General features: G+C 44.4%; 1 long non-coding RNA gene across 1 annotated transcript; it reads right to left on the reverse strand.

Moving 5' to 3' along the window:
• Positions 1–4,920: 4,920 nt before the first annotated feature.
• Positions 4,921–22,013, reverse strand: LOC142564991 (uncharacterized). The gene is made up of 3 exons (XR_012824728.1): positions 21,922–22,013; positions 18,512–18,662; positions 4,921–5,118 (listed from the first exon to the last, which is right to left on the reverse strand). It is a non-coding gene; the product is annotated as an uncharacterized LOC142564991 (long non-coding RNA).
• Positions 22,014–22,341: the final 328 nt, after the last annotated feature.

The following is a 22,341-nucleotide window of genomic DNA, read 5'->3' on the forward strand; positions in this document are numbered from 1 at the left end:
AGTTTTCTGACACGTCAAACCCCATAATTTAATAATTAAACGATAGAGACCTGATCGAGAATTTTATTTTATTTTCAGCTCTAGGCTATTTGTCTTGCTTGCGTAGCACCTTAGAAGCTAATCGGCACTAACGATGGCATGATTACATCAAGCAGTGCGTCCTCATTATGACTACACAGGCACATCTACTGGATCGTCGGGTCACGCGTTTAAGTGGGCGTTATTGTCTTTTTTACAGTACCATTACTTAAACCCATGACGTGACAATCTGATGGACGTGGCGGTCGGGAAGTAGTAGACATTTCCTTCGCATGATGCTGCAGTTCTAAGATTTAGCCACTTTCGCCACGTGAGCTGAACTGCTCGAGGGAAACCAATAATTACGGAAATACCTGGATTTCGTTGCCACCAAACTCGCATACCCTAGCGCAAAAATCGCAGATTCTACCGCAATCTTAAAAAAAAAAACAGACAGCTACAAAGAACTTTTCGGCATAGCAGTAACACTGAGTGCACAATGTTTAGGTATGTGCTACACATTTTCTTGAGCTTGCTGTTTACGCAGGGTAATTGTTGTGCACATTCGGTAGATTGAACTATCACATTTCGTCTTCAACGCATTGAATACCTCAAGCTACTTCTAAAGGTTCGTTTTCTTAGAAAACCAAGCACTCAGTCATAGTGTTACTGATTGCCATCAAAGTGATCTACTGAACTTCGATTCTACCTCATGTTTGCTCAGAACCTCGCTTACAGCATTCAATACCCTAAAGAGACAAAGCAGTATCAACGCATAAATTTATTCCGGCACCGCCATGTATGCTTTAAAACCTGTGATGAAGTGCCTCGTCTCATACGACGCCTTACACACGCTAGCGATTTCTGTCGTTATTAGTGTTCTGCGAATTCGTATGATTAAAGAGCAGCATTCAGTAGAAATTTCAAGAAGGAGCTGTTTCAGAGTCCGCCCCTCCCCCCTTCCTACCGACGAAGCTGATCGCTATAGTACGGCAAGGCAATGTTCAACCGCGCCAGTTGTAGATAGAGAACTCGAGGCGCCTTGAAAAGAGGTCAGCGGAGCTAGCAGCTCTATGGAGAGTTGCACTTCGCTATTTTGGATTAGTTAACATTTATATTAATTTGTACTGGCACTATCAACTTACACAGGTTGGCAATTCCAAAGTGTAAAAATAGCCAAAACACAGGCGCATTCTGCCGAGAACTCAAGTGGATCAATAGCTGGGCGTATAGCTACATTCTAGGTCTATTTTTGAAGAGCACACATTTTCTCAGTATCGCATTGTAACGACTGTGTAAAACCACAGTGGCATGACGCAAGTCACTAAACTAGCTGTTTGTTGGGCGAACTTGTGCCCAGCTAAAGAAATAACGCTCAGAACAAGGATAGCACGGGGTACACTCATCGATCGGGCAAACTTGATGTGCGGATCAGACGCGTCGGCTGTTTATGCACGCCTCAAATGAGCTTTTGAGCGTGATAGCTGGTGCTCGTGCAAGTGCTTTCATTTGCGCCTAAATCCAGATGGGTGCCGAGAGATACAGCGGTATGGAAGTTACGTGCACAGGGATAAAGTGTCTCAGAAAGGCTGGTCAACTTTTCGATAGGTGAACCTGTCTCTGTAAGACGCGGCCTTGTGATTCTCGAGAGCGTTAGGTTAAAGGGGTTAGTACGGTAAGGTCGCGTGTTGTAGTTTGAGGCAGTGGCTTGCTCTAGAAATAGTGATTAAAAAGAAAATTAGCGGTGTATTTCGCGCTTCTAGGCATCCTTGGGGAAAGAATGGGGTTCAAAGATGAGGGGACGAGAATGTGGAGTGGGGAGATGGCAGCCGGAAAGAGAGAGAGAGAGACAGGCCTGGGGGTATATTGGTGGGAGGGGAGAGGATGGGACGCCTGCAGATAACTGGAATGAAACCTTTGGAATCGTAGGCATTTGTGATTTTAGAGGAATGGTCCGCTCAGCCAGTCAGCACCAGAGTAACCGAGGAGACATGAGCTAAGAGAATGGCTTTACTGGCCTAGTTTGGCGCGATATTTTCGGAGGTATTAGGATGGCAACATTGTCTCTGGGAAAGAACTGGAGGCGGTGAGAAGCAGACGTGGTTTATTGGAGCGGGTTCATTCTTAAAGGAACGTTAACCTCACTAGATCAGCGTAGACGTCCCATTGGCCTCATTTTCTACGGTTGCTTCCATGCTCACCAGCTGATTAGACCATTCTTCTAATGCCACAAATGCACGCCGCTTATTGCACCTATAGATTTTGCCCAGTTCTCCGCCGGCTTCCCGTTTTCTCGCTTCTCCAACAACCTCCCCATTAGGCACTTTCTTTCTATTTTTTTTCTTTTTTTGCTGCCACTTCCCCAAGCCCCCGCTCACTTCTCATCTTTCATCCCCGCCCTTCCCGCAACAATGCCAACAAAAGCAAATTAGAGCACTTACTTTCTTTTCAGTGTCCTTCTTTACAGCCAGCCGACGGCACCTTATTACACGACGACACAACGGCACCTTATTAAATTAAGGCCGCCTTTGACTAAAGTAGGTCCAAGTATCCAAACATTCGCCAGCCTTTTTGAGGCATTTTATACCTGTTTATGTAACTTCTATACCACGCAATGTGCACCAGTGTTTGCGTTGCGTTCTCAATCCCATTATTAAACCCCCAGTGTCAAGATAAGCAACAGATAGGCCCAGCATGACATTCCAGAAGTTTCCGATACAGAATGGCACATTTTGCGCTGAGCGATATTCTTTAAAATTGGTTAGCAGCATGCATCATGAAATGCACATATTGCAAACTCGACCATTAGGGCAGCGTCCATAAATAAAGCTATATATCTCACTTGTGGCTCCACGACAGAAATTGGTAGTAATTTGGTTTTGGACAGTACCGCAGAGCCGCAGTTTCCACTTTGTCGTTACGCTTTCTTTGTGATACCAGTTTGGAATACAAAATTATGAACACTGTGAGTGGGATATGTGGTTTAATAAGATACGATGGCAGTGCGTGTTCAAGAGACTGTTGTTTAAGGCTAGCGGTTTGGAATGATGCTGCCCTAATCTTCCAAGCAGTTAGTTTGCCGGACCGTAATACAAAATATTATATATATTTGTTCACAAATGCGTCCCCAATACCGGATCCTCTCCGAATAAAAAAAGTGCGGTAGGTGTTACACTCTTTTAACAAAAGAAGGCGAAATCTTGCGGCAGATTTGGCAATACATGAAGTTATGCAGTTGGGGTTCGACTTCTTTGAAAGACATATTGGTAATGCATTGGGTTATAGGATCGGGGCTACACTTCTTGCAAGACTTAATGAGACGTGAAGGTAAGTACACGTGTACTAAGGCGACCTCCTGACTAAGGTGCAGCGGCAGGCGCTTCTTCAGCAGAGGCATACTTCCACTGCAGTCGTCGCGAACCGTCAGAGCTTGCAGGCTCCTTCATCGCACAACGCCGCCGCTGCTCCGACTATGACGTCAATGTGCAGAGCAACCGCGTCCGTTTCTTTTTTTGCACAACACCTGGCGCGGCAGCAATGACTAAACTTACAATTCGACAGGCCCGTTAAAATGCTCATTTGTAGGAATGCGAAATCATTACGAGTTTGAAAACTTCGGAAGATCATCAGCGCGCGCATTGTACACTGTCATGACGTGGCGCCAGCTGCTCCGCACCGTCGCGTGCGCCCACAATGACGCATGTGCTAGTCGACGAGATGAATGCGATGTGCCGAGTGCAATGATGCACGCACTAGGCACAGCTTTATTAGGCTAAAACCGTGGAGCAGCCGTGGCTTCAGGGAAGCGTAATCATCTATACGCCGGAGGCGCGGATTCGTTTCCCACCCATACCGAAACGTCCCAAAGTTTCTTTTCAAAGCCACTAATTTACTTTGATCAGAGGAACCTCCCTTGGAAATGCGACGTCAATCAGAGCATTTTTGACGTATTTTTACTCTTTGTGACGTCGGCCATTTTTCTACAAAGCACAGATTCGCCAAACGCACCTCCAACAATGACACTCAAGGCTGTCGCCTTAAACTCACTTGTCAGCAACCTCCCGGTTGCATCTTTCGCTGCACTTTTTCCTTTGTGCTCTGCCATTTGTATCCTGCACTCGACAAACTCGTATGGCCCTTGATTTTTTATACGATTTTGCTTGTTGAAAGGCACACAGTATGCATTTATTGACTCATTTCTCCGACTCTTCCTTATTTAGTTCGAAACGCGTGCAGTATCGCTATTCAATAAAATGCGCAATATTCGTTCAAATAACTCCTAAGTCATAATTTGAAAACCGTCTCACGAACATTCAAGTTATTTTTGCGCTGGGAACCATAAAAATTAAAAACTTATTTAAGCGCAACCTTTTACCTAGGACTTGTAACAGCGCTCACAACACATTTAGTGCGGTCTTACAAGTAGTTCCCACGCCTTATTATTACGAAATACAGCGAATTTTTTTTGTATTTGGAAGCACAATAGTATTCGCGACATACTAATACACAAGCACAGGGATCATAATGTACTAAGTAAGAGAAACGTTCCAAATGTTACCGTATTTAAATAATTTTTTAATCCTTCAATTTGTCTGCAATATATCTTTTTGGGCGCTGCAGCCGCAAAAATGAGCCGGCTTGTGACAAAAAAATAAGATTGATATGTACGTACTGGTATAGTGCGTAATATTGTATATTTAATTTAACTCTTCTGTACTGTCTTCCTGCATCTTGCTTTTTTAAGCGTTCACTGAGAATTTTCAATTTGAAGCTGAATTTTATGATAGTTGTATATCTGCCTCCCACTTTTACTTATTTCGCGGTTATTTTTTGGATAACATAGTAACGTAACAGCGCGATCGTTGCAAAATTTCTGTGGACTAACGTACGGTACGGTAGACGCATACAAAACTAATTATAATCGCACATTATGTAAACACATTGTGTACATTTACTGCTCACGCACACTTTGTAAAAATTACAAATTATTTATATTGGGATGCCCACCGGTAGTAGGAGTTGCACAGCGGGCATTTACATTGGCATTCCCTGCTTTACCAATATCTGCTTGAGCAACTGGCAGTTTCTCGCTAGAAAACCCTGGAAGGAAAAAAAATGCTGGCATAAGTGCTCGCTAGATAAAAGATCGAAGCCATTTGTGTCAATAAACGGTGCCAGGTACTTCTTTTAACATAGAAGGAACATGTAGATACATGGAGCAAATATAGGACCGGCACTGAACAAAAGAAATGCACCGAGCACTAAAAAGTGTGACTTGAATAATGTGACATAGATGTACTGAATACAGGTCACGGTAGACATTATAAAGGAAAGGTTAAACCCAAAATCTCAGCTCTGTTAATTGAACTATTTGAGCATATGGTCACTGAGGACATAGTATCATAAAATCCTATCGGTAAATTTTACAAGCCGAGAAATATCTCACGTACCAAAAATTTCTTTTTTCTGATTGGCCTCATGAGGACATTGCGACATTATGTTCAGTAGCTGTCTCAGTAGCATTCAGATCTAAATACAGATGAAAAGTAAGTGCAGCTTCGTGTGTGCGATCTTTGCTAATACAATTATATTATATCAAACCTTAGCAATACGTTACATGAAACTGAATCGGAAGCTAACATTACGCTCAATAACGGGCAGATCATTTGCACTGCAAGAATCAATGTTCTAGGAAGCCTATAGCCAGCTATATTTAGTACTTCTCAGAACGTCAACAGATACATGAACGCACATGATTTTTTTGCGTGGCGCCAACGGACGAATAACGACAGCAGGATGACAACGATAGCGATGATGTGATCAATGATACATTGTACTCTTGAGGAGGAACGTTACATTTTTCTCTGCTATGAGCTGGACCGATTCCTATGTCGTTGCAGCATTGAATACCAAGTCAATTGCACTCGAAGCTGCGACACAGGACGGGATGCGGGTGCGCTCAGACTTTAGCGAGAAACATTTTAAATAATGCGTGGTTTCTGGGAGCGGTGTTAAAGTTAGGTGTGGTTGGCGTGTTCGTTAGTGCATATGTGACATAAGAAAAACGAACACACATACGTGCTCTTGATTTCTAAATCTAAAAGTTCCTTTGAAACGAGCCACACAAGTCAGTCATTTTAAAGTACTGTAATTGTCATTGATACAAGAGGAGTATGCAAGCGTCTATAGCTTAACGTGCAGATCATCGGGCTGTTATCATGTGCCACTTGACTTGAGTCCCACGTTCGAAGTCCAAATAGGTAAATGTTGTCTGGTTTAAACGCAAGGATACTTTGGTTGCCGACACCGCACCAAGGGTACCAGCTATCGCAGAACAGTGTCGAGTGTTTGAAAAAAAAATTCAGTTGGTTTTCTCAGCTTGTCTGTATAAAGCCACACGACTTCAAGAGATCCTGCATCCAGTTTTAGAGTGCTAGAAGCTGAAGCAATGTTTACCCGCCGAATTGGCACCTTACACCCAGATTCGACAAGAACTATCATCCTTGGAGGGCCTTTTTTGTTAGGAGAAAAGGTTGCATCCCCTTAAAATACTGAGAGCGACAAACTTATATTTTGACAACGTGTCCACTCATGATTAGTAAGAACCAGTCAGACTGGCGGTCGTAGTGGTGACCCGGTTGGCTCAACGTGCACAACCAAGTCCAAGGAGGAGTTTCAAGCAGCGACATACTCGACTGTTGATGAGAAAGAAAAGGTGGCTTTGGCCCTACTGTAAATAATTGTCGTGGCGAGAAAAACCATGACAAATGTTCACCGCTTATGTTTTTGGGCCTCTAGATGTTGTACTTGTGGAGTGCAGATTATTTATGACATCGGTCATTTGCCACCCGCTCTGTTTTAAGATGGATTTTGCGCTCACAACAGGGAAGCAATCTTCAACTTCCTGCAAGCAACCTTCAGAAGGGAAGGCTGGCCAACACAATCTCGACCTACATTGACCACCAGTTTAGGCGGCACTCTGGAAAATTGCTGCAAAAAATATCGTCAAGCCCTCGACATTGTCCATGTGCTACCTCAAAGACGAAATGTTTCGTATAAAGATTCAACTGGGGCCCCAATGAATAAATAGAATTGAGAACGCTAGAAGGCTGCAACCTTCAAAGAGTATTGCTGCCTATTTACGGGATTTCTAAGCCTGAGCCCATACCATAACCGGCGTGTCACCAACTCTATTTATGCTTGGCCTGCAGCCAAGAACGGGGCCTAATACTGATTCCTCAACAGAAGCTATATTATGCAACTTTCGCCGTTCAGGACTATAAAAAAGTGTGCGTTACCGAGAAGGAGCCACTGCGCGATACGTCAACCAATTCAGTGTTCCCATGGCCCGAGGTTTCAAGTTGGTAGTGCAGCAAGAGTACGACAGTTAGATGGCTCATTCTGCGCATTACGAGTGCAGAATGCGCACGCGTAGGACTTGTTAAAGCTAGTGTGCATACAAAAATGATGAAAATACATGAGATGCACCTGGATTCTAAGGATGAGGTGAGTACGGATCCATACATAAATAATAACATAGACATATGTTTACAGAGCAGCAATTGAAACAGTTTTTTATGCAAGCAGCAGACATACTGCATTGCAATTATGTTTCAACAATAATGCGAATATTTGCAACTGTGTTTTATCTTACGAAAAAGTATTTACTTTGTTTTATTTTAATAGGAAGAATGTACCAGGAAGTCCCACTAACGCTAGATAGTCGCCTTTTGCCGCACAAATTTTTTTACAAGCGGCTGCGAGAACTTAGTGGCTTCGTAGCCTCGTGTTGGAAACCGGGAAGTCACGAATCATGACAAATGAAATTTGCAATTGCGACTAATACAATTATGCACCATAATTGTACGTTTATAGATTATTCGCAAGTTAATAGGGTCTATTTCGAATTTGTTAACGAGTGGCTTGGTAGGGGCTGCATAATTTTAACTCAATAAATATTAATTGCTCTCTTTTGGAGCAACACAAGTGGACTTAAGTAAGGATCATACGTATGACCGCATGACTCTGTACAGTATAATAACTGACTATGAAAAAAGCGAAATAGGTCGTTCTCAAAGTCAGTGCATCAGAAATCTGGCGACATTTAATTATCAGAACGTAAATGTTGCTGTCCTCTTCACATAATAATTAATATGCATTTTACAGTTTACCTGATGATCGATCATTACACGTAGACATGTTGATAATTGACACGTTCATTTGGCTCTCCCCCTCCCTGAAGCGCGCATGATTCGAAGGCTGCCAATTTCTGTAAAGAATTCATTACCATATATTTTGTCTTCTTTATGTTCAGTAGCAGCTAATCAGCGTTAAACCAACCACTAATACGATTTCTTTCTTTGTTAGTTATAGCAAAAGCTTTTGTCGTAGACTTTTGTGTGCAAATGAGAGCAGTGTCAACTGCGTGCACGAGAGGACTGAAATTACGCAATATCAACGGAAGACCATTCAAGTATAATAAAAATAATATGGGCCCCAACACTCGTCCTTGAGAGCTCCTGTTGCTAGCGCAGAAAAATTTCATTTGACACCTAGAAATCATACCTTTTGCTGTGTATTGGTGAGACAGCGTTTAAAATGTCTAGACAGACACCACGGAAGCAGTAGCATTCTAGTTCGTCAACTATAATTCCATGACATACAGTATTAAAATCTTTCCAATATGAATGAACAGACCTGATAGGATCCCATATTGCTTAAGTAGGTGTTTCAATAGCTCCAATATATACTATAGTGGTGACAGATGACCTGCTTTTCCTGAACCATACTGACTAGTTGTTAGCACCAATTCTCGTTCAACAAAATTCATGACCTTATCACGCTGAGTTTTACAAAAGCTGTAATAATGGCATTCAAAACGGATATTGGGCTGTAATTTTCAGGAAGCCTTAGGTCTCATTTTTTTCTGTACAGGAATAACTTTAGCAAGCTTTAAAATATCTCGGTACGTAGCTGTGTAAAATCCATCATTAAAAATTATTTCCGACGACACGCACAGAATCGGTTTAGATTGCTTTAATATAAGCGAAAATACCTCATCGCACCCAGTGTTGTGTTTGCACGGTATCCTGTTAAACAGGCAACACAGGATTTCTTTTCGGGGGGAAGGGGCAACCCAAGGTAACTTTTCTATGCAAATGGTGAGGGGATAGGTTTACTAGTGTAAGTGTGATGACACCCACCATTCACCATAAAGACGCGTGAACATGCAAAAGAAAAATTGAATGAGGTGTATTTCGCATGTACGCCTGTGAAATACACCTCTCCTTTAGTTTAAAAACAAGGAACCACGTCAAATAGCTTCGCGAAGAAAAGAAGCGCAGGAAGAACACTGTCAAGTACAAGTAAACAAGCCAAAGTGTAACATAAGAATTATTAGAGTAGAATACAACTTTAACGAAAAATAAAGTGCAGTTTCGAACCAACGCACACGGACCTCGCGGAGTTGTGTTGCTCTGCCAGCCAATCACAGAAGCAAGTAAAATCGACGTCATGTGGCCTGTGGAGTGTCTGCTGCTTTTGAAGAGCCTTTTCATCGGCGGAAGCAATCAGGTGTGCCACAGACGTGGACAAGGTGTGCGGAGTCGGAGCATTTCACGCTTTAAAAGTCTGCAGCGCAGTTTATTTCACTGCTGAACCTGTTTTACTCATGAAGCTTCACTATCAAAGGAATAGAAACTTTACAATAAATAGTTGCAGCCAAGCAAGTATTTCAGTTCAATAAAAAATTAGGCTTTCGCAATTCAGCTATAATACGCGAAATTACGCACCAACGTAGGAAATTACGCACCAATAATTTTATTTTCGTAGTTACCGCCATGTTTGGGTGACAGAAAAATTTGATGTACAAATTATTTGCAGCCTCGCGGAGAAACAGTGGCTGGCGATTATGAGGGCGTGGGCGGGGCTTCACTGCAGACGGAAGTTGTATCCAACTATAGTAGCGTTCTTGAATTAGCTCTGGAAGAATTATAGATAAATATATACTTGCGGAACAATTACAGTTCTTTTTGATCCCTCGTTTGCTGCTCTGCCATTATAGTGTCACAACCGACTCGTATTGTTATTTGGGATGTTGCCTAACGATGCCGTGGCCGCCAGTCCCTTACAACGGCGTAGAGCCCAGGATTCCGCGATTGTAGACGCACTGCGCCTACTGTGGAAGGTTAGCAAAACACCCACATCAGCACATCACAAAAGTCGCCACGTCAGGTGGCTCGACCGGTAACTGTAGAAGCGTAATTCAAAACACACGGGATCGTTATACATTTCCGGCCGCGTTTTCTCTACTTTCCTTTTAAAATAAAAAGACGTCGATTCATAAATGCAGTCATAAACAAGGTTAAATTTGTTAATTTTCGCTTTTCCTTCCTGTTTGGCTGTTGCCTTGGTTGTCTCCCTTAGTTGATCGCCTAATTTCTCAGCTCCTTGCGACTCTTGTTTCCAGTTGCCAATTTTGCAGGAAAGTGCTCTGCAATATTAGGGAAAAACCAGACGAGGTAACGGATGACAGTCGTATTCCTTATGGGTTTAGGGGTTACGGCAGGGTTTAATGATGGACGCTATCTCGCAATATTTTACTTTCCACCTTATCTAACCTATATCATGAGTATATATGATTCCGAGGATCTACCAGCGTCGCGGCGAGCTGTGACTAGTGGAAATTAAGAAGCAAAAAGAAAAGTTAAACGCAACTGGCGTTTTCACCGGCCGCAACACGTTCCACGAGCACATACGGACCAGTTGACTACGATCTGAATCCTTTCCTGGTCCCTGGATTAGACTAAAGAACAAGGTTGAAATAACGAAGCAACAGCGATGCGTGTGACTGTTGAATAGATGGTGAAAACTGAACGCATCTTGAGTTAATCGCGCGGGCACCGAATCAATAAGAGAACTGACTTTGACATCCCAGGGAATGCAGTTATCTACCGCCGTTAAAATGAGTGAAAAAGCAGCAAAATGTTCTAAGCCAAATAGCTGTCAAGTCTCAACATCGATTTGGTGACGCTTTAGGAATGTGTGTCAGGAGTCGTGGTGTAGCCGGGGAGGGAGGGGGGTGGGTGGGTCGTCATCACGAGGAAACTTTTGCAGCCACTGGTCTTCTGTCGCAAACGATTGGTTGAGCTGGCGGCATTCCTACGCGTATCTGCAAGCTTCAGACAGTGGTGTGCACTCGGATCGATCAGGTCGGTAAGGGAGAATCGTGTCGAGTGTACAGGAAGGTTCCCGGTCGTATACCAAGGAGAACGGGGAAAATCCAGTCATGGCCTGTGAGATGGTTTTGTAGGCGTAAGTCTCATATGTTAAAAAAAAGGTCCCAGTTGGTTGGGTTGGGAGAGATAGATGCAAATGAGACAAAGGCAGGGAGGTTAACCAGAGTTAGAACCTCCGGTTTGCTACCCTGCACTAGGGGAAGGTAAAAGGGAAGTAAAGATGGAAAGAACGTGACAAAAAGAAAAGCGTGAGAAAAAATATGAAAAGGGACGGAATCGGTTTATTACAGTCTTTCTAATAGGCCATTGTCATGTAAAAAGGTCAACACAGCCTTGACCAACTTTCGCTGCGACGACAGTTCATGTCGGCATTCGAAAACTGACTGTTCTGAGAGTGGCCTGTCGTCAAGGCATGCCAATGCGGTCGCTAGTGACAGCCGGTGCGCCCTGAATTGAGGACAGTGGGAAAGTCTGTGTTCGATAGTCTCCCCGTCGCCGCAGTGACTGCAGGCCGCGCTGTCGTCCATACAAACTCAGAAGGCGAAAGATCGAAAGATCGTGTATAGGCGACACCAAGTCACAGTCGGCAAAGTACTGCTGTTTCGAGTGGAGAGAGTCCAGATGGGGGGTCGAAGTCGAAGGGATGGGTCCAGTTGGTGTAGACGCGTATGCTTCAAGCTTGCAGTGTTCCATGAAGTTTTGATGGCTTCATTTGCAAGCACGCGAATTTTTATTGCAGCGTCTGTTCTTGAGAACGGAATGGAGTCTTGCAAGCCCTCCTCATGTGCAGATCGCACTGCTGCGTCGGCATGTCCATTGCCCATTATGCCACAGTGGCTTGGAAGCCACTGTAACGTGATGTCGTGTCCTTGCTCGACGAGGTGGCGAAGCAGCAGTCTGATTTCTAGAACTAGTTCTTCGTGGGGTCCTCGGCGTGAGGCAGAAACTAAACAATGAAGCCTTGGAGTCACTGAACGCGCTCCATTTCTTGGGTAGTTCTTCTGAAATTACGCGAAGTGTACAAAGAATAGCAGCAAGCTCCGCGGCTGTCGATGTAGTCTGGTGAGATAATCGACACTTTATGGTGGAGGGTTTTGCAGGAAAGATCACCGATCCCTCAGACCCATTCACCGTGGTTGAAGCGTCAGTATATAGATGATGATGCTCGTTGTTCGTCTCGTACAGCAAGAGCCGTGAAAGCTGCTTGAGTGCTGGAGACGAGAGTTGGGCTTTTGTTCAGAATCCTAGTACCATTAGTCGAACTTTCGCTTGAGCCAAGCACCATGGTGGAAACGGAACTTTCGTTGGAGCTGTATAACCTGATGGAAGGTGTGCACGATTGGGCAGGACTGTTTATCAAAAGGAAGCACGTGGTCTATCCTCTGGCAGTGAGGCTAGATGATGGGCAGGGGCTCGAACAAGGTGTCTTACGTGTTCTCTGAGCGCTTCCATGACTATATGGGTCTTGTCTGGGAAATCGTGTGCAACGGCAATTGTTGCAGCCGTTGACGAGCACCGCGGAAATCCAAAACAAACTATAAGTGCCTGGGCCTGGACGCTTTCGAGTGTACGGATATTAATTCTGCAGGTGTTCGTCAGCACAGGCAAGCTGTATCGAAAATACCCAAGAAAGTGCGTCCTGTACAGTTACATCATTGCATGTAGTGAAGTACCCCAGACTTTTCCTCCAAGAAACTTAAACACATTAGAAATATCCATTAGGCGCTTCTTTAGGTCGGCCACATGAGGACTCCAGCAGAGGTCACGATCAATAATTACGCCTAATAATCGGTGCGTCCTGACATAAGGTATGCTTTGACCGTCGATAGAGACATCGTATGATCTCATTGGCTTTTTGCTAAACGCGACCAATGCGCATTGTTCTGGCGAGATCTTGAGGCCTTTTCTTTTAAGTGCACCGATGTTGACGTGGCAACTTTTTGAAGCCTGGCGCGTACTTGCGGCTGTCTCACGCATGATGCCCAGACGCAGATGTCTTCGGCATACATTGATGTTTAAACTGTGTTGGGATGTTGTTCCACGAGACCAATGAGTACGAGGTTGAAAAGCGTGGGACTCAAGACACCGCCTTGTGGAACTCCATGGTGCGTATAATATTGCGAAGTTGGGCCAGCTTCAGTGTTAAGAAATAGAGTCCGCCTATGTAAATAACTGTGTGTCCAATGATATTACGGACCGCCTAGACCCACCGATTCCAATGCTTCAAGTATGGCGTCATGGAGAACGTTGTCGTAGGCTCTCTTGGTGGGGTTGGACTGAATGTACAGGGACAGCATGTCACCCGAAGTAAGGTTAAATCACACAGTACGTTGCAGTAAGTAGCGTGTTACCCTCCTATGAATGAAGCCACTTCCTGTGTTACTCAGAATTTAACCGTGGTGAAGCACGAAGTGTTGCAAGAGTAAGGAGGCAACGCGGAGGTTGGTAAGGCAGCTGTTTCCGCATAGCGCGTCAGGTCATCCACGGCAAGAACAATTCATGAATTCTCAGCAGGTGTACATGCTAGAGCGTTGTAGAGGTCGATGCCGACACGGTCCAATGGTCGAGTGGCGCGCAGAATTGGCTGCAAAGGACAGCAAGGACCGCGTGCAGCAGACCTGCTGCGTTGGCATGCTGAACACGAGCCTATGTACTCTGGAGAAGCGAGGACATGCCATGCGCAAGTTTCAAGAGGAACATCCCATGTTTTGAAGGGGAAGTTTTGGAGAAAAGCTTAGCAACCTCCAGCAATTATGTTACTCTGTTGAAATACAAAGTCAGAAGGATGAACAGGAAGGCCTACTCGTAGAAATTCAGCCACCGAGCGCGTAAGCTCTACGTTCGAGAGAGACGCTGCCGATGCACCTGTCTTCTTCGTTACAATATATATATATATATATATATATATATATATAATATATATATACAACATTTAAACACTAGGCAGGAAAGGGAAAGCAAGGAGCAGGCTGGCACCTACCACTGGAAGCAACAGGCACAACGCCTGCCTACTCTCTTCAGAAAAGTGGAGGCAGAAGCCCAGAAATGAAAGAATCGGAGGAAAGGGAGGAAAGAGACAAGAAAAAAGAGCAATATTACAAATAGAGAACAAATCTCTTAAATTAAACAGAACACAGAGAGCGTAGATCGCAATCGGTACGGCCGGTCACTTAAGGTCATGACACTACAGAATGTTAAAATAAAATTGTGTCTGACGTATTGTCGTTTAAAAAATAGTAATAGGCTGCAAATGTAAACCTAAATTAGTTACTTCAAGAAAGGTAAGGAGAGCTCAATGAGCCTGATCGCGTCGGGACGCACAGCCACCGGGTACAAACATTCGTCGAGTGACCTGCACCACAGGCCAAGCGGATGACAGACCCATACTAGGGACGTGCGCTGCAAAAGCAATGCAACGTATGTACTGATCCGCAAAAAGAAGATATCTCACCACATTGGTTAGGATTACAAGCAGTAAAGACCCCTAATAAACAGGACAAAAGGAGGGACGCAACAACAGCGCTGAGTAACGTCTTATTTCCGAAGTTTTCCAGATTCATTATAGCGGCTAAACATGTGTAACTTCCGAAGGAGATTGCCTTCTTATCGCATTATTGCAATTTTTGCTCCTGCGCATGCTGAATTATGTTGATTCTGTGCTTTGAGATAGTGGTGGAGTATACCGTATATATGCTGACTGAAAGAGTAAAGACATTTGGTTGTTAGTCAGCTTTCGCTTTGATGAGTTCTCGAATAGCACAATTCATCTATGCAAAAATAGGCTTCTTGTGGTGCCCCTTCTCCCGGATAACAGTAGATTTTAGTGTGACTTCTCTCAAGTTTCTGCAATAATTCTTTTCGGCCGAGTTGGTCCATCTTGAAACATATCGGTAACAAGGCAAACAGACGACAACAAGAAGGGAGACACGTACACACAAGCGCTCTTATACCGCTTGTGTGCACTTGTCTTCCTTCTTGTGGCCATTCGTTTGCCCTGTTACCCTATGTTTTGTCAAGCTATTGTTTAATAAGATATATTAAGGGCTTGTGTTAATGCGGCGTATACTTATATCTCTAATTTATAAGGCAGGTTGTTTTAAAGCGTGGACACTTCTTCCATGCGAAGTAACAGTTTCTGTGAAGGTGTTATGATCATGCGGATATAACAAGCTCCTGAGACAATGATCGGAAATTACGCAGTCATAAATCAGAGAAGTGCTGGTTGATGTATCAGAACCGCAAAATATGTGATCAATTAACGTTCACGATGAGGACGCGACCCTGGTAGTTGTTTTAATAAGATTATGGAAACCATAGGAACTGATCAGCGTAAGATATTCGTAATTTGTATTAGTTATGGAGCTGATTAGTATTTTCCCAATCGAGCTGCTCGAATGCAGAAGTGATGCTTCAAATCATGCAAAACGTTATCAGTAATTTGATTAGGGGGCAAGATAGACAACAATGATTAGGGTGGTAGCTTTTAGAGCAAGGAAGTCAAGTTCATGAAAAAAAGAGTATGAGAATAATGGGACAACATAACACTTCAAATGCTCGTTTGTGAACAGCCCAACACCAGCACCTCGCGCGCGAGACAGCCCGGGCTTTGAAAAGAATGAGTAACCTGTTATAATTTCAACTTTGGCAGGATTCACCCATATCTCTGCAACAGTAACAAAATCGAAAGGAGACGAATTAGTTAAAAGCAATAAGCAGAGATTATCGACATCTTTTGCGGAAACTCCGTACATTGCTCTGTACCAGCGAGTAGGACTGTTTAATAAGTGGAAACTGCTACGAAGAAGCCATATTAGCGATTCTTAGCATATCCTCGAAGGAGCTTCCTCATGTGGAATATCTGCAAAGCTTGAATTCTCTGGTTTCCTTGCAAGAAGTTTATCATTTACCACCCAAGCGAACTTGCAGTAGGATGAATAGATGGATGGAATAACTTTACTGAAAGGTTCTGCGAGCTATGGGGCGCAAGACACCATAGAACGGGCTACTCCCACGTTGAGACTGGGAGTTTTAACTCCCTGGTTGCATCGTGGGCTCACTTGACGGCCTAGAGCTGCTCCGCCAGGTCCGTGCTGCGTAATGCATCTTGTAGCCTGGCGGAGTCTTGATTCTTGTTTACGTGGGCCCGACCACACGGCTAGAGCAAGTGATGTACGTTTAGTGTGCTAAGCCAATTTTCGCAATATGATGTTGTGTATAGCTCAGGCATAAAGTGATGTAGTCTGTTCTGCGTGGGGTACGTGTTGGTTTGAACCATTCTGAACGTGAGGGCTTGAGGCCTGGGGAGCTTATTGTGAGGTGCGCTGTATACTCTGCGGTGTAGATAAAAGTGCTTTCTGATCTCATTGTATGTGGAGGGAGGGACCCGATTCTCGCTGGGATGTTCACGACCAGAATAGGTGGCGTCGCGAGGGTTAGGTCTCGCGTGCTAATGTGAGCCATCTCATTGAGATGCAGTAGGCGGGCCAATGGCGATTCCAGTGTTTCTTTGCGTGAGAAGCACACCTCCATATTGCACCCGCGTGGCGTCTAAAACACGCATCAGGGTCTTTTAAAACCTCGAAAGTACCAGAAGCTACGAAGAACCAATTTCACCACAAGAAACAGCTGTCGTGATAGGCGATGACAACATGATTATCCAGCATACATCGGGATCTTCTACTTCAGCTGAACCGGGGTTTATGCAGGCTCGTTAGCTTATGGGGCAGATATTCATAAATGAAATGTAGCTTCCGCGGCAATTATGCATACCATGAATAGCCTTGAAAATATTAACACCTTTTCTATCAGTAATTGTGAACAAAAAGCGTTACCAAATATTTCAGTCAGTGCTAAAAGGCAACGACTCTAGTCCCTGGAATAAATCTTAAACCTTTTTTTCCTCGGATGTGGTGGGTTGTTAGCTTCACTTTCATCAGCAACTTTTCTTTTTCTTTTTAACGGGGAAGTGGTATTGTTATCGAAAAGAATCTTCTTGTGACAACTCTGTTTCCTCGCTAAACTATGTATATTGCAGTAACCTGTCCATGCATATACCCACCGTGCACGCAATAAATCATTCTTAGTCACGTAATACATATCATTTGTTGTATTCGCGCTTACTTCGCGTTTCATTCATGGCGATACAGCAGTCACGTTTTACCACTCTTCAACTTCTTTACTCGCCACCTTAACCCAAACGGCTAATTCGTTCTCCCTTCTCCGGCGGAGCCACTGCCACTGATCTCGTCACTAAGATTCTAACGTTGGATGATTCGTCACTCGTGTGAGTACGAATCTGTCAACGGAACCTTGATGCTGCCGTCAGATAACCCTGCAACTCAGTGGACCAGAGTTTTCCAATGCCACGATAAAGGAAAACTGGGAGTAGGTGGGCCCAGGTGGACACTGCTTTCGTTCTGCCAGCCGTTGAATAACGCCGCTAACACACACTTGCTCGAAAGGAGGTGTACCCTGGCCACGAATGCGTTGCGACTAAGGTACAGCTGCTTTCCCTGTACAGCAAAAGGCTCCACTGATACAAATTTTGAGGGTGGCAACATTTCTTATTTACAGTGTTCGAAGTTAGAGATACGATAAACGGGACTACAATGCGCTCGAATGCGCCCGGGGCCCGACGTGTGTCCAAACCCCCAAAGTTCGTCGTGGTTCCAAACCTCCTAATTCGTGCAGTGGTCTACCCTGTTTATGAGATGTTTCCTATGAATGAGCATCTTTTTTTATATTCCTGTTGCAGATAGCACGATTTTAGCTTGATTTCTCTGAAAGTCTTATGTATTTTGCTGAATACACTGAAAAGCATGTTAGTATAGTGAACACATGTTTGCAATAATATGCCTCTTTCTATTTATTTTCCAGTACATATTGTATATTACCATTTATAGCTGGTGAGATTGCATGACATACCCACTTGGAACAAATTCTGAGGGTGACAGAAGGTTTCAGATATGGGCTTCCAAGTTTTTCGTGGAAGTGCAGTGTTCTCTAACGAACAATTTTCCGAAACCGCCATTTTAGACCTTGGAGAATAAGGCGACGTGATTTGCCAATGTATTTCGTCACTCGATTTTGGAATGGGTGTAATTGGACAATGATGTGCAAAAAACAATTTTCAGGAAAAACTTAGATATTTCAAACAGCACCGTATATATAATATATATATATATATATATATATATATATATATATATATATATATATATATATATATATATATATATATATATATATATAAATACCTGTGGGGCGACCAATACTGATTGTTCCTTCCGTACCCTCGTGTGAGCGCGCTCCATCGATGCGAAATAATTTATGAGCTACTCGGCTGTCGTTTCTCGGCTGGCCGCCCTCGTTTACTGTAATCCTCGCTGTGACGCCGATCATTCCCGTCTGAAAATGTACCATATTACACAAATCAGCGTTAAAGATATTCAAGGACACTTTGGTGTCCCCCCCCCCCGGTGTCTCCCGCGTGTTTTTCTCTCTGCTTTTCTTTTCTCCCCGCCTTCCCACTCCACCGCTCTTGTCCACTCGTCTTGGGAACGGCGCTCACAAATGTCGGGTGACAGCGCTCATTACCTCTGAAGTCTCTGCCTTTATAACCAGCCGCCACTGACGACGAAAGCACGTGACGTCACTGCAATGACCCTCTAAAACAAACATGCCGAGGATGACGAGGCCGCCTTTGACGAAAATAGGTCCTCTTATCGAAACGTTGTCCAGCCTTTCTGAGGCACCTTATCCCTCTTTACAAACTCTATACCGCAGTGTGCTATTCCATCTGTCAGCCCCTTTCTTGATTTTGGACTTCAACGACACCTAAGCATTTATAAATTGTGAATGCGGAAGCATTAGTGTCCAATTGAGGGCCGCTGAGCGGTAATTCGAGTTATGAATTTCTCACGGGCAGGCGAGCGCATTGAGACGCTTGGGGAACACTACTTAGATATCAGAAGGCTGGTTCATTTCGATCCGTGACGTCATGGTACCTTGCCCGAACAAAATAGGATCTAACGGGGATGCCGCGTGTAAGCTGCGGTTATTTTCACGTCACCACTTTCGTCTTTCCCGGCTTGGCAATGGAAATTTTGGTCTAACTAGCATGTAGAGCATGTAAATAGCATGTAAATAGCAAGGAGAGTGCACAAGCCTGCTACCTAGGAGGTGCTGGTCTAGCCTAGTGCGTAAGTCACTGGGCTCCTGAGCCTGGGGTCGTAGATTCAAGCTCACTAGCACCAACGTCTCACTTTTAAAATTTCGTTCTTTCGAACTTCAAAACTAAGTCTCTAACCACTTTCCTGTCAATGGTCAGTGAGCAGTCCATGCTGTATTACTATGCGCATTAGACTAGTGCGCTGAGGGAACTGGAATTGAAACCAGTGACCTTACCAACAAGGGTCACTGAGTATATAGTACTAGTTTTGCACCGCTCCTCAATGACACAAACTTGGCTAACTTGTTATGTGCCATGGAGCATACGCCACTCATTTATGACCCTCTTTGATGCAAAAAAAACTTGGAGGACGCTTATGCTTCGCCTTCAAGAGTGGAACGCGATAGCGTTATCGTAGGCCGTTAACACCACCCGCTCATTCGCTCGGCTTGCTCTTGAGTCACACGTAGCGTTCGGCGCGGCAACGAAACGTGCGCCTGAGCAAGCGGAACGAACCAAAGAACTCGGTGTCTCGGAGGGAGAAACCACGTACGCGAGCCAAACGTCGTGATCGGCACGGACAGCCGGGCCGCGACACGCCATGAAGGCAGGCGCGATCCCATCGGGGCTGACGCCTCGATGGGATCGTCCTCTATCTCGCTTGGGAGCACCACGCAGACGCATGACTCCTCGGAAGCAGCTCGGCCCACATCGCAGGAGACGCTTTCCCATCAGACGCGCTACGGCGTAGCCATCACGTCAGAGGCGTCCTGCATCGGACGCTGCACCTAGGAATCGCGCTGTGAGCGGAAAGAGGAGCCGCGTCGTCTAACGCACGCTGGAAGTTGGAAGAGGAGAGAGAGCGAGAAAACTTATCAAACGCAAGGATATTGGGGCATCCTCGCACTGGTCTCCGCACGGTCCGAAGGGGAGAAGCGGGCAAGTGGCGCGCCACGTGTGGGGGAGCGCCGCACATTTCGAGGAGGGGGTCTTCTGCGTTTGCCGCAAGTTGGCACTGCGTGTGCGCAGAGCGCAGAAGAAATGTAGCGGAAACGTACTTCGCTACTTGTGCAACTGCGACTTCTGTAATTTACATGCTCATAATTACCGATATACACCGCAGTATAAGTATCTTTTTTGAATATGTACTCACGCAAGGGCCACCTGCGGGCTCTGCGGTGTAACCGCTGAATAATGCCGCATGTCCCGAGGGATGCGCAACAGAGAAGCCCTGGCTGCATACAAGCCTTGTATATCACGCATCCCTACGGTATCAATACGTTGTGTCCCTACTTGTCTTTACTACTAATGGACTAAACATCCACATTCATCATAAGATGGGTGGATGTTATCATGGGTGGATGTTATCGCCCATCATAAGATGGGGGATAAGGTGGGAGATAGGCTGTGTGGGTATGTATGTGGCTGTCTGCCTGTCTGTGCACGGGTGTACGTTTGTATCGAAATGCTCTCCCTCCTACCTTCATCACTAAGTAGTCCGCAAATGGGTAGCGCGTCGGCCTGCTTTGTTCAGCAAACCGTCGTAAATCTACCTTCAGAACAAGTTGGGTCACTGATTATGTATAAATTTGCGAGCACATGCCATTATTGTGGTCTGCTAAATAAATATGGGGTTGTACGTGCAAAAACCATGCCCTGATTACGAGGCACGCCGTAGTGGAGTACTCCGAAAATTTGGGCCATCCGAGTCTCTTTAACGTGCGTCTAATTCTAAGTGCAATTGTGTTTTCTCTTTTCGTTCCCATAGAAATGCCGCCGCCGTGGCCGGAATTCAATCCCGCAACCTCTTGCTTAGCAATCCAACATCATAGCCATTAAGCAACCGCGGCAGGTTTATTGTGGTCTTCCACTACGAGGTATAAGCACAAGAGAGCATACAACTTAACGGAGAAGAATGGGCTACTTCGTCTGCCGAATGGAGTAGTTGAATATGAACTATATTTTATATTGTCTGGCAATCTTGAATGTTAAAAAAATTCGCAATGCTCGTGAAATATAAATATTCAGTGTCCATAATTTCATTTATTACTCAATGGATTCACTGTTAACGTAGTGATCCCATTATCTGATATTCGACGTATATTGACTACTCAAAAACGGCTGCATTTGAAATAAATGTGATCTCCCATAAAAGATCATTACTCTTTATGTGTTTGACGCAAGTAATGAGTGCATTAGACGGCGCAATCTTGACACAGTGCAATAGTTCTTTTTTTTTGTGGATGTTGCTAATTGCAAGCTTATATATTTTTTAATATGCAAGAGATCACAATGCATGTTTGCTGGAATTATAAACTTGAAATATTGAGAAATTGATATCGCAAGTTTTGTTCTAGATGTACATTGCCTAGCTTCAATGAGCAGAACACCAATGTTTCTTTTTTTTTAGTTTTCTGTCTGGACTAGAGTGGCTACGCTGCTTCCTATAGTTCAAATGTTGTACGGCTAACAGTTTTTAAAGGTGAAACAACTTACCACTCGTATTCCGTTGTCGCGAGAAACCAGCAGTACAGCTTGGCTCCTTTGATCTGCGTAAACTTTCCCACCTAGCTCTGTGAGATTAAGCTGGAAAAATATGTTAGACAGGTGTTGTACTGGCTATGGCATGGGTATGAAGGGAGTGTTGAGAATGGATGATGACTACGAAAAATTGGGGGGCGAGCGGGGTGCGTCCTTGTTATTTTTCATAAATATATAAAAGAATTGTGAGTCACTCTTTAATACAACGTTGTTCCTCGAGAAAGTATGCTTAAAAAAACGATGCGCACTTGAAGTTACCGTGAGTTGTGGGAAATTGCAGCCTTGTTTTTTGCGCGAATTTCTTTATACGTTTTATCCAGTAGTTAGCGGCAAAACGTGCATAGGGAGACACTACAGGACACGTTCTAAGCTTTT

The sequence above is a fragment of the Dermacentor variabilis genome, chromosome 11 (assembly GCF_050947875.1).
Source record: "Dermacentor variabilis isolate Ectoservices chromosome 11, ASM5094787v1, whole genome shotgun sequence".
NCBI lineage: Eukaryota > Metazoa > Arthropoda > Arachnida > Ixodida > Ixodidae > Dermacentor > Dermacentor variabilis.